The sequence below is a fragment of the Drosophila innubila genome, assembly GCF_004354385.1.
Source record: "Drosophila innubila isolate TH190305 chromosome 3R unlocalized genomic scaffold, UK_Dinn_1.0 2_E_3R, whole genome shotgun sequence".
NCBI classification, from domain to species: domain Eukaryota; kingdom Metazoa; phylum Arthropoda; class Insecta; order Diptera; family Drosophilidae; genus Drosophila; species Drosophila innubila.
The window spans coordinates 9,828,040-9,841,466 of record NW_022995380.1 but is presented as its reverse complement, the minus strand read 5'-3'; the positions used below and the strand labels follow the sequence as shown (position 1 = coordinate 9,841,466).

The 13,427-nt window shown below is 38.5% G+C and overlaps 1 protein-coding gene across 2 annotated transcripts in view; it reads right to left on the bottom strand.

Moving 5' to 3' along the window:
* Positions 1–13,375, bottom strand: part of LOC117791834 (rho GTPase-activating protein 7) — a 99,487-nt gene extending 86,112 nt beyond the window's left edge. For both annotated transcript variants that reach the window (XM_034631731.1, XM_034631732.1), the window contains exon 1: positions 12,296–13,375. The gene's annotated coding sequence lies outside the window, so the exon portion shown is untranslated. The remainder of the gene's footprint in view (positions 1–12,295) is intronic.
* Between the last annotated feature and the right edge of the window lie 52 nt (positions 13,376–13,427).

Sequence of the window (13,427 nt, the reverse complement as noted above, 5' to 3'; positions counted from 1 at the left end):
GCGTTTGAAAGTGTCACGTTTGGTGAAATGTCTAGAACTAAATATGGAGAAAATTGGGTACACACAGAGTCCGGCAATGCAATCATTTGACTTGACACTTTCTAAGCCAGACGCCGCCGCACAAATGAAGAATGCAAACAGAGACAGAGGGACAGACAGACAGACGGACAGACGGACAGACAGACAGACGGACAGACAGACAGATGGACAGACAGAGGCAGACACAGCTGAGAGAGTTGCTGCTGTTGTTGCCACAAAAAGGTTCGGCGGATGTTTGCCTCGCGAGTGCTGAAGACAACCGAAAATAACTGTAAACGAACTAACAATGCAACGAGCGGCAAACAGCAACAGCCACAGCTCCAGCAAGAACAACAGCAACAACAACCAACAACGACAGCAGCAACTCGAGTGAAATAATTAAAATTCCATGCTCATAACTTCCGCAATTAAGGCTGATAGACGACTGAAGGAGAGTCCTACTCCCAACAGAGTCCAAGAGGCCAACAGGAGTCGGCAACAGCAGCTAATTTCCACGCACAGTTGACGCAAACTTCAGAGCACTCTACAAAGCAACAGCAGCAGCAGCAGCAACAGAACTTGCCACTCGCAAACGTTGCAAGAGTCGCTGTCTGACAGGCTGGCAAACAGCGAGGCAGTCAGACGTTTGCCTGGATGGCTGGATTGCTGGACTGTTGGCGTGTATCTTTAAGATACATGGCTGCAACGACAACGACAACGTCGACGACGACGACGACCAACGCATGCCACACGGAACACGCCTGCACTAATGAAGTAATTCATTGAACCGTGCTACGCCAGCGCGGTTGCCATTAGTTTAGTGTTGGCTACGCTGTCCCTTTCCCTTTCCCGCACCCAACACTCTTCCTCTCTCCTCTTTCCTCTCCCTACCAGCCCTTTTTGTATTTACCAAAAGCTGACTTTGTTTACCTCATGTGCGAGTGGCAGGCATCGCTTCCTGGATCGCACATTAGATCACTCACCGTCTTACCGACTCACCGACAGGCTGGCCAGCTGACTTTGACCTCGCCTTAAATACATTGCCAGGGGCCACTCCTATTTGGCCACGTTATCAGCTGACCAAGCCCAAAATGATGGCCGTTGAGAAAAATGTCTTTGATAATTAAGCGGGCCATCGCAATCCACACTTCACAGTCCACACTTCACAGTCCACACTCCACAGTCCACACTCCACAGTCCACTCTTTAGAGTCCGCATTCTAACGATTGCACTTTCTCGAAAATGCACAAGAACTTTATCTGGCCGCGCCGCTTACCGCTTGCCACATGCCGCACGAGCCAGGCATAAGCTATTAGGAGAGGCTGCAGACGAGGTAGCCCGACTGTAGAAGACCCTGTGCTTATTCTGTAAGAACTCATCAAGCTATCGATTTTATTATCCAATCGTAGTAATATTTTTAAGGCGATTACTTTTCAAAAATTCAAGGCTGTATCGATTTGGTTGTCGATTAAGAGTATATCGACCCCTTGTTGCGAATTGCTAGTAAGGGACGTTTTTTAAGAAATTTACTTTTTCCTGCAAAATTGTTTTAAGATTCTTAATTTTCAATCAAAAAAAAACTCTCCTTTTTCATCGTTTACGATCATTTCGCAAAAAGGGGTCAATATATACTCTGTAAAGTCCTTCTGTCTCTTTTTTTAGACAAACTTAAAACAACTTTTCTACTATTTGAAGTACAGGGTCTAAAAAGTAGCAACTTAAATCGGAGAGTGGCTGCCCAGTTGAGAGAGTGTTCACATCATCTTAATAGAAATATGCGTGTTATGTGTGTGTGTGTGTGTATCAGTTTGTTTATGTGTGAGCTGCTGTGTGTTGTGCATATCAAAATCCATTAGTGGCTTTTGTAGAAATAATCAACAACGACACCAAAAAACTGCAAACTGCAAACTGCAAACGGCGGCAGACGATGCGGAATTTCCGCTGAGAGTATCTCCTTGGGGAGGAGAGGATTGGCCTTAGTTGCATGCCCCATCTCAGTCAGTCTGTCGCTTAGTCGCTTAGTCGCCTCGTCGATTACTTCGTCGGTCGTTTGGTCATATCTATGGTCGGGCTAAGTGAACATTTGTAATGGTCACTCAGGCGGCCACTGCGTCCATCGTCTATCAGCAAACGCGTTTGTTACGCTGTCCCCACACACACACACACACACACACGCTCAAATATATATGTACGTGTTTTGTTGTTTGTTATTCAGTCAACAAGAAATTCGTATTCGCATCTAATCATTTGTTTTCGTTGTTTATTTCAAACAGAGCGTATCGAGCGCATTTTGTAAAATATAATTACAATTGCGGTTACTCGATGTGTGTATGTGTGTGTGTGTGTGTAGTTGTTGTGCGCTGGTCAGTGCTCCTCCTCTTGTAGTTGTAGTAAAAAATTGCATTTAATTATAAATTCTATAATGAGCCAAGCACAAATAATTTCCCTTGTACACACAATCTTTTTCCAACCATTTGGCCGTCGACTGGCGGCTGTCGACTGTCGGCGATTAAATTAATCAGCGTCATGTGGTGATTGACTTGTCGGCATGCAAATATGTATAAATATGTACATACATATATAGTATATTTACATAGTCGCCCTGTGCTGTAAATCATATTTCTGCATATAAATAAACGTATACTCGGTACAATTTATGGCCAGCCTGTTGTAAATAACAAAACTGACATTCGCTGACGTCACACAAGGAATGCAGAGAATGCTTAATCTAAACTAACTATAGAGACACTCATATATACATAAATATCTGACTACCTGTGTAAAATATATGACCATTGCGATAGACCTCAATAAGCCCAGGATTACATTCATAAATGAAAAATGAAAAGAAAAAACATTAACTATATAGATATCGTTTCTACATAGAGATAAGTCTCTTAAGATACATAGATATATGTTTTTTTTTATAGATATTGTGAATACATAGAGAACGTCATTAAATACACATTATTTGGTTTATACACTATTCATTCAGCTTGCCACTTTTTGTTGCTTCAATAGATTTATGTCCGATTCGACCTTAACCAATTTATTGAGGCATTTATAAGCGACGACTTTTGTAGCCATTTCCACGACTCAATATAATTTTTACGATGCTCCTGACCGAATCGTGACACCAGCAGATATTTATTTTCTAAAATTCAGACAAACAATCAAATGTAGACAGTTGAATAATATATAGAAATGTTGATTATTTTGTTATTTTTTATGTCAGAAATCAACAAGGCATTCTATTAGTCGGCCTGGTCTAAACTATAAATTTATGGCGTAAGACAACAACAATAATCATCTGGCAAAATTTGGCAATTGTTCAAGGTTGAAAATACACGACACGTTGTACAGAATTTGTACATACAAAAATTTAAGCTAATTTCGATAGACAGCAACCAATTTCTCAGAGGCCCATCATCTCAAAATCTTCACTATATTTGGGATTTCTGTTTTCCACTCTCACACTTATAAGCTAATCAGAAGAAAGTTCTATCTGAAGCGACTAAAAAATCAAAATTAGACTAGAGCATATGTTAACTCGTATTTGTTTTTCTTTTATTTGGTTATCAATGCTGCGGCGTCTCTAATTAATTTCTCGACTTTGTCTCTAGCTCGAGTTGTTGTCCAACGATAGATCCAAGAGATCCGGTCGCCACAACAACAACAACAACAGCAACGACGACTCTGATGCGCCCACGTAGGCATAGCAAACTAATTAAGTCGCATATACATAACGCCAGTATTTTTATCAAGCGATAAAATAAAACACAAAACAAAAACAAAACCAGAAAAAAATAGGTAAAATAAAAAGGAAAAACAAAAGTCAACCTAACGTTGCTATCTATGTGAAAACCAACACATACACATTACACATATATTGTAGATAATCGACAGCAGGAAAAAGAAAAAAAAATGAACTGAAAACTGTTTATCAGCCCCTAATGAATGAAGCTTGGTCAGTGATAAGAGGCCCAAAAACTCTTTAAGCCACGCACGTGTGTTGCCAACAACAATCACAACAAAAAAACAGCAGAAATATGTATGTGGTTTTTCAAGTATACCCTGTTGATATGTATAAATTATGGGTATATCAAAGTTTAGATTGAGAAAAAAATAAGTAAATACGTACTGCAGATATTTCCAAAAATGTTATGAATAAATCAAGTTAAACCAAGTTTATATTCTCTATAGGTATGTAGTTAAGCTATGTTAAACTTAAGAAAGAGAAACTCAAGAGTTAAAAACTCAAACTTAAATAGATTACAGCGTATCTTAATTGTCTATTATGAAAATAATTTTCATTTGATGTTTCTTTTTTTTAGGGGGGGCTTTAATAATATTTTTGTATAACAATTGCTGACGCTGCTTGAACGCCCATCAATCAAAGCGCTCGAGTGTCTCTCACAAAAATATTTATAATAACTCGAATTTATTTTCAGTTTTTTTCTGTTTTTTTTTTTGCATGAGTAGATTTCAGCGTTTTCAATTTCATTTAGAGGCTTTTAATTGCCGAAATCAATTCAAAAGCCAGTTGAACGCGTTAAAAGCAGCCACAGCAGCCGCAAAAAACAAAAACAACAACAATCGACGAAAATTTTAATAATTATTAACAAGACGGCGAGTTCATTAGCGCCGCAGGCAAAATGTGAAAAAAATTCGTTAAAATTTGAATAGAAACACAAATAAATGTTGGGTAATTAAGACTTGTCTTCTGTGTGTGGATGTGAGTATTGTGAATATTACGGGTACTCGTACATTGTAGTGTACTATTTGGGGGCTTTGAGCTTCAAAAAGGCGTCTCGAAACTTGTTCTACAACTTGTTTTTACATACCGACTAGAATTGCAAACGGCGAGGCAAGTGGCAAGCGGCAAGTGGCAAGCGGCAAGGCGGCAACCCAGGCGATAATATGTAGCAAGCCGCACCATATGCGATAATGTTGCGAGCACATGATATAATAAAATTGGAATGCGCTGCAATTGCTTACAGACAGACACATACTTAGATACACACATACACTTACATGCATATACCATAAACTATTGGCTTGTATTACACTTTATCAAGTCATGAGCTTGGCTCAACTTAGCTCAACTGAACTCAGTTCTGTTTACGTAGAAGCATGCTTGAGCTGCAGTAAATTTCCATAAATTTACATGCCATAAATCAAATTGAAAATGTTTTCTGCGATCTCGCTCTCTCTCTCTCTCTCTCACTGTCTCTTCTTCTTACTCTCTCCGTCTCTGTCTGTTATCTTCATTGACTTGTCTATCTCTGACTGGTTGCTGTGCTGAAGCAGAAACTAAACAGTGGGCTTATCAATCCAACGCTGACAAAGTGCAATCAACTCTGCAACTGCGTTTCCTCGTATAAGAAGCGATCGTGCTGATGATGCTGCTGCTGTTGGTAATAATAATGATGATGATGATGATGATGATGGTGAGTAACCTACCAGTTGGACACCCCACGCACACACATTGACTGACTGACTGACGGACTGACGGGTCGCATGTTTTATTATTTGGTTAAACAAAACACAGCCGGCTAAAATGGCAACACGCTGACGTTGACGTTGACGCCGATGAACTCATTCATTCAAGAGATATCTGGGAACTGAGAACTGCGAGCTGCGAACTCTGCAGAGACTACAGACAATAGCTTCCCCAAAATGGCAGTCAGTCAGTCAGTTGGGGAGTTGACTTTGCTTTATTGACTGGCTGCTAAAACATGGCTAATGGACTTCACGAGCCAACAGGGCTAAGAAGGAAATGCAGCCAACAATAAAACGTGCAAGAAACATCAAAGTAAAACCCACATGTGCGATTCTCCCTCTCTCTCTCCCTCTCTCTCTTTTTCTCTGCGTTTTCTCTTTGACTCAAGCAATGACTAATTCACCAACTGAACAATGACAAAGTCCAAGAACAAATGAAGGCATTGAGCATGATCCCCTGTGTCGACAATACGCTAATTAATATGCAGTCTAGTTCAATTTGGGGCAGCTCGACGATGACGTCATCAACTGCAATGGCAATATCTAAAGTACATACATATTTATATGTAATTGTAAAACTGTCGCGATTCTTTTTTTCATATTGCAGTTGGCAGACAGTCGATTTTATATCTTGGGGTCTATGGCGCTTCATGCGGCATTGTTGTTGTTGTTGTTGCTCGTTGGTGTTGATAGCACTTTTTCGGAAAATGCACGTTTAGGAAATTTTTTTATTTATATTTTATTTTAATATTTTGTTTTCTTTAAAAGCGACGGCGCAGTGTCACCTGTGTTATTATTTGAATACAAATAAAATATAGATCGCATAATGCTTGAAAGTGGACTTACGAGACCGATTCACATTTTGTCAGCTTTGTAACGAATGAAAGATTGCACGTACCTGCAAATAAAATATGGTAAATAATATTAGTTTAATATATCTAAAGCATTCTGACAGTTGCTTAGCTAAGGTTAGTCAAGTTATGTGCAAGAAATGTACACAAAATATATTAAAATAATGAATATAAACATCGAATTATTAATTCCGATTATCTGTTAATAATTATGGCAAAACCTAATTTCCAACTAAAATATTAAGCTGATAAGCATTTTTTTATGATCATATAGACATCTGTACTGATATATGTATTCCTAATCAATATAGTTAGATCAACATATATGTATGTATTTGCACAGTTTGCAGTTATGCCAATCGCATTTTAGGAAGGCGCCAGCGTAACGCATTAATCATCCGTCCCGTAGGAGATAGACACGCCATTGCAAAGCGAACTTATCTGTATCTAAACAGTAAATACATTGACATATCTATATATACTTGTATATATATTGAAAGCGTAGGTATTGCCAATTATCAGCTGCTAAACACGAAAGCTGATTCACACGCCAACCCTAAAAAAACAAGCTTAACAAATGGAATGCAGAAATTTATGGAAAAAAATACAACAAAATACTAAACAATTATTGTAAAGGAAATAGGAAAAACTGACAACAAACATACTTAATTAAAAATCAAGTCAACAAACCACCCACACACACACATACACTCACACACTCACACACAGTGGGGCAACTGCACAAATTGAAAAAAGAAGCGAATTGCACTTCAGCGTACAATGGCCATAAATATGAAATCGTATGGTAAATTAATGCTATTATAGCGTCTAAAATACAACACACGTTTAATATGTAGAAGAAAAATGCTTAGAAAATACCAACAGCAACAGCAACAACAACAACAACAACAGAAAGAGCCATATTTGAAGACCTTGTACGTGTGCTGCCTACACAACCAGTTCGCAGTTTCAGTTGATTTCAATTTTGTTCCTCTCCCCGCATCCCACTCTCTGCTCTTGGCCTGGTCTGGTCTGGTCCGGCTCCACAGACTGGCTCTGACGACGTTTTGGTTTCTTAGTTTATATATGTATATATTATACATAACTATACGTATTATGTATGTATGTACATACAAATGGCGGCACTTGATTTGCATAACAAATGCAACAGCAGCGAGCAGCGAGCAGCTCAAGATTGTTTTGTTGCCAAAAATAAAAACAAAAACCGTGTGGCAAAAATCACACTCAAGATTCATCAAATGCTCACCCAAAGCTCAGAGCTCGTCTCGCTCAATTACGACAAAATTTCACTCCATTAAGACACACACCTCGCGCGCCCATAAAAAGTGAATGTCTATCATTAAGAAATATTTTTTTTCTGCGCTTTTTTTTGCCCGTGCCATTATCAATGAATGCTCTCAGCGAGTGCGACAGAGATTTTCCATTTCCGCTTTTATGCAAAATTAATTGCACTTAATTATAAACGAAAATTGCCGGCAATTGAACGCCTCAACTGACGCAAAGCGAAGCGTGAACTAAATATGCCCAAAATAAGAGAGAGAAAAAAAAAAAACAATAAAAAAATATGTACATATAATAAATCTACAAAAAAGTGACAAATTTTGTGGTGTATAAATTTCATAATAAAAACGCTCATTAAATATGTTAATATTCCGATTTGTGACAGACATAATTGACGCCATTCTGACGCCCCCTCGCCCTTCGCCAAGGGCACGCAATACGGATCTAAATTTGGCAACTAGAGACGTGTCTGTGATTAGCTATATGCCGTATAGGGTATGCATTACGTAGCTGCCAGAGCAGCCCTTACAAGGAGAGGGGTATGATGAGGGGAAGAGTCATTAGTCAGCATTTGAGTTTTCGATTGCGTAGCACGGTTGTTGTGATTTGTTTGCATTTTCACATTTACTTACGGAATATAAACAAATTACGCTGTAAACAAACAGACGGACAGACGGACAGACAGTCGGACAGTTGGACAGGTGAGTAGTGGGAATATCATCGACATGAAGGTCTGGCAAATATGCATAGCATGGCAAAAGGTTAATTATGCAGGGCCCAGACTATATTACAATACAATTTTCTACATGGAACTCGGCCAGTCTGTCCATCATTCAGTCAGTTCGTCAATCATTTTTGTGTGCTGGTTGCGCTTTTGCTTGTACATGAAAATCGTGTTTGTAGTTTTTATTTTTTTTTCGAATTTTTTTTCTTTTAGCTTTGTTTTTCTTTTTGTTGTAGATTTTCACTGCATTTTTCGAGGCAAACAAATTTTTTGACAAGCAACTGACAGAAATTGACAAGCGCACGAGCAATGGACCGCCAAATGTATGAACAGATCACAGATCACAGATCGCCGAGAGGGGAGAGAGGAGAGGGAAGAGAGCAGAGAGGAGAGAGGAGACCAGACCACAGACTAGACCCCAGAGTAGATCTCAAACCGTAAACAGAACCGTACATTTTGCCGTGGTTATGGATGTGAAAGATGATTCCAGCTGTGAAAAGGTCAACATAGAGAGACCCAGGCCATTTAGCCATTCAGTCGACCAGACGATCAGACATACTCTGTCTGTCAGTCACCCTGTCGCTCTGTCGCCCTGTCGTGTGTCGTGCAGAGTTATTGCTGTTGTTACTTGCCTCACTTTCCAATGCTTGAAAGAAAAACTCTATAGAAATGAAAAGTGTGGCCTGAGAACCAATCGAGTCATTTCTCTTCCCCCGGCCAAAAGGGTCATTGACGAGCTAATATTGACAAATTAAATGCAGGCTAATGTGTGTTTAATGTGTGTGCTGGATTGAGATTGGTTTGAGAGGTGAAAAGATCTTTGAGTGGATGTATAACAACTAAGAAAGAAAGGTTAACTTCGGAACGCAGAAGATTCGTTGGTTTTGTATTTGAAAGATGAACAGATATTCGAGGCAGGATACTTTATAATACTGATACTCTGGATTAAGATTAGTTTATATGAGAAGGGGTATTACAGAGGATGAGCTACAATACTTAGAACTATTTAATTCAGTTAGGTACTTTGATTATAATCTCCCCAAGAGGTTGAAAGTCAGAAATTGAAAGTCTTTCATTTGAAATCTTGAGTTTGACTCCTAGATGTTCTTTAGTATGAAGTTGGAAAATTGAGGATAATAATTTCTAAAAAAAAACAAGCAATTAAATTGTAAAATTTTAATTTTTTCTTTTTTTTTATCATATAAAATAGTTCTTTGAAGTTTTATAATTACATATAATAAATAAGAGCTCAAAATGTATTGCAATCTCATTTCAAGCTCTATTTATAACTCTATTCTATTTTCTATTTAACTATTTACTATTTTCGATCCCTGCCTTAGGTATTTTAGAAATTATATATATAAGATTTTCTCAAAAATCTATATAATAGATACAATTTTAATTTAAAGAGCCAATTTATATGAATAATGAAAGACTTTCACATGTTTTTGCTTCATATTAACAATCACATTTTTGTTAAATAACTAATAACATTTTCAAACTGGTGGTGACAAAGTTAAAATTGTTAGATTCATTTTTAAAGAAAATTTCTGTACTCAAAAATGCATCTGCTTGCAATTTGTGGCAACATATGTGAGTTTTGCCTGTGGCATAAGTAGAAATACAGCAGAAAAAACATGTGTGTGCGAGAGAAGTGTGTGTGAGTGTATATGCGTATATGTGTGGTGTGTGTGTGTGTGTGTGTGTGAGTGTGTGTAAAAACTGGCAGCCAAAGGCAAGGCAATTCAAAAGTCATTGAGGCGCAAAAGTCAAGCATAAATAGTATTTGAAATAATGTTTGTTGGCCCCGTCCCCAGCCAGGGCTGCTGATGGTGTTGTTGTTGTTGTTGGTGTTGTTGTTGTTGCTGGGGCACACCACACAACGCCACTGGGCACTGGCAATAGCTCTGACTATAGCACTGGGTCTGGGTCTATTCAGGCAACGTCGTTGTTGTGTGGCATAATTTGGTGAGAGTTCGAGTTCAACAGCTGAAAAACAGCCACAACAGCAACAACACGAGCACATTAACTTGAAATAAGAACAACACGAATCTGAGAGCAGCAGAGGATCGAGAGAAGAGAGGAAAGCAGAGGGAAGAGAAGCGTTGACTGGGGGCAACGTTGTAATCGTCGACAACAACAATATGAACAACAACAGCAACAACAATAACGACGACGACGACGTTGATGACCTCAGTTAAAAATAAATAATACTTTACATTGTTTGGAATTAGTTGCTGTTTTTGGATAGAATTTTGTTGCATCTCTACATCTGTATAGATGTATCTGTATCTGTATCTGTATCTGTGTATCTATGAGTTACTTGTAAGTTCAGGGTGGCGCTCAGTGTCGTTCCCCGTTGATGACAAAGACAACAACAACAACAACAACAACGACAGCGACAACATACAAATCATTTTGTCAAGTCAACTTGTTCGGCAGCTGTAGAAGGTATTTATGTAAATTCTTGTACGACATTTATCACACATGAAATTGATGAACTTGTCTCTGATAAATGGCAGCATTAAGACTGGAAGTCCCATTTCAGCTAGAATGTCAAATGCAGAACATCAGAAGCCATTCTTGAAACTCACTGACTAATTAAAGCCCGAAATCCATAGAGATCTACATACGTGTACTAATTAGGGATGTGGAACAGAGTAAACAGATATCATATCATATCATATGATATGAGTATAAATATTAAGCATATTGTTTCAGTTTTATTTACCCGAGTTTGCCGTTATATTAAACACCTCCCACCATCACGCACAAGTGTTTTTTTATAGGCTTATTTATATACTACAAACATATGTGGAATACATATAAACAAAGAGTCAAAAAACCAGTTTATACACACATTTCACGAGCTTGTTTAATGCTGTATAATGGGCAAACCACACCGTACCATAACCATATCCATATCGTAATAATATTCCTACAAAATCTTATAAAGAACCAAAACTCCCTTGTGTATTACAAAGAAGGGGGATGATGACGCATTCGGAGCGAACGAAACCGGAAATATTTCAATGCAAATCATTGAGAAACGCGACTCATTAAAGTATTGTGTTTATTTCATCAACAGAACTGAGTCTAAAGTTTCCATGAATTCAACAAATCGAAACATAATGCCAAACAAAACAAACAAACAAAATATTGAACATAATCCAGATTATGGCTAAAGCGATTCTGAAAAGATTCGCTGTAAAAGAATCGACAAAAGTGAAACGAGATAAGTTTCAAGTGCGATTTGGATTGCTGATGAAACTGAAAGACAGATAGAGATAGAGAAAGGAGGAGAGACTAACTAACCGTTGTAGTACTTGTATAATATAGGTTATCACTATTTCATTTAAGAGTCAAGAGACGAACCCAACACACATCACACACAGCTGACAAGATAAAGCGGTCTGGCTGACTAAAAAAGGAGAGACAACCAACAGACCCATAACTAGACCCAAACCCAAACCCAGACCCCGGCATAGACCAGGCACTGGCAATTGCGATAGTGATAGCACACACTGATTGCAAGTGTGTGTTCGTGTGTGTGTTTGTATGTGTGTGGCATATGCCGGTTTGACCAGAGTCCGTGTATTTCTTCTTCTTCTTCTCCGTTTCTGTTGCTGTTGCTGTTTTTATTTATTTATTTTTCTTTTGTTAAATTTTGTATTTTTGGAGTGAAAGTAACTGCAAACATAGCGACAACAACTAACGCTGACGTCGCGTTCTAGGAAATATCTACTATTAACTTTGGCATCTGCAGATGTGGCTGCCACACACAGAGACACAGCAAGAGAGAGAGAGAGAGAGAGAGAATAGACCCATAGAGATAAGCTAATGTTTACCCATGGCTATAATGATAAGCTCTAAAGAACCGTCTTCTTCTTGCACTTACCTTTAAGACCAGCGAGAGCGCGAAAGATATAAAGCTGAGAAGTGAGAGAGCTGCCTCTATCTCAATAAGAAACTTAGTTTCGTTGCACAAATAAAACAATAATAATAATTTTCAATCACTTTTTATTTAATATTTCTTCAATTTTGATTCAAGATTTATTTGCCAAAATGCGTTTTTATTATAACACTTTTCACCGCACTTACAATTTGTTGTTGTTGTTGTTGTTGTTGTTGTTGTTTTGCGCTCGTTTTCAAAATTTTAATTTCAATTTCAATTTCGACATGTTTTTTCGTGCGAGAATTTGGTAATCTAAAACAACAAAAACACAAGCGACGCGCTCTCCGCGCTTCTCATTCTATTGCGCACACACACACACACACTCATACATATGTATGTATATACACTCACACTTACACTCCCACAACGGAACCGAAACGAACCGAATCGCACAAAAAACCGATTTTTACGCACTATTTAGCTTTATATTTGTGCTGTAATTTTTTCCTGGTTTTTTTATATGCACACTAATACAGATGCATGTGTGTGCATAAAGGGTGTGAGTAATGGACAGCGTGGGGTGGTGTCGGGTGGGCTGAGGCGGAGAGTGTGCGAAGTGCAAGCCGAAAAAAATAAACTCGCGAATTTGCCGCGTCTTTGACAATCGAAGCGTTTGTTTTGTTTGCAATTGCAATTTCCGCGCTCGTATCTTTATCTTGTTGTTGTTGCTGTTGTTGTTGCTGTTATTGCTGAGGCAAAACAAACGTTTTCTTTCTTAATAAACTTTTACGCTCTGCTATCGTTTCGTATGTTGTGTGTGAGTATGTGTTTGTGTGTGAGTCTTGTTGTTTATCGTATGTAAGAAGTATTTTCCTCGATTTTGTTTTGAAATTTCGTTCACGTTCACGTTCTCGTTTTTTGTTTTTGTTTTTGTATGGGAATTGAATGTCTGTCTCACGCTGCGCGACGCTCATTCATAAATCGTATGAAACCCCGTTTCCAATCAGCGACACAATCTCTCGACCCGTCTGCACGTCTGTTTAGCTTGGCAAGCGGTTGCCGACTAACGGTTGCAACAAATCGGCCACAATGAGCGCGATCGTTTCATGTTGCAAGCGAACATGTTCGATGCGTA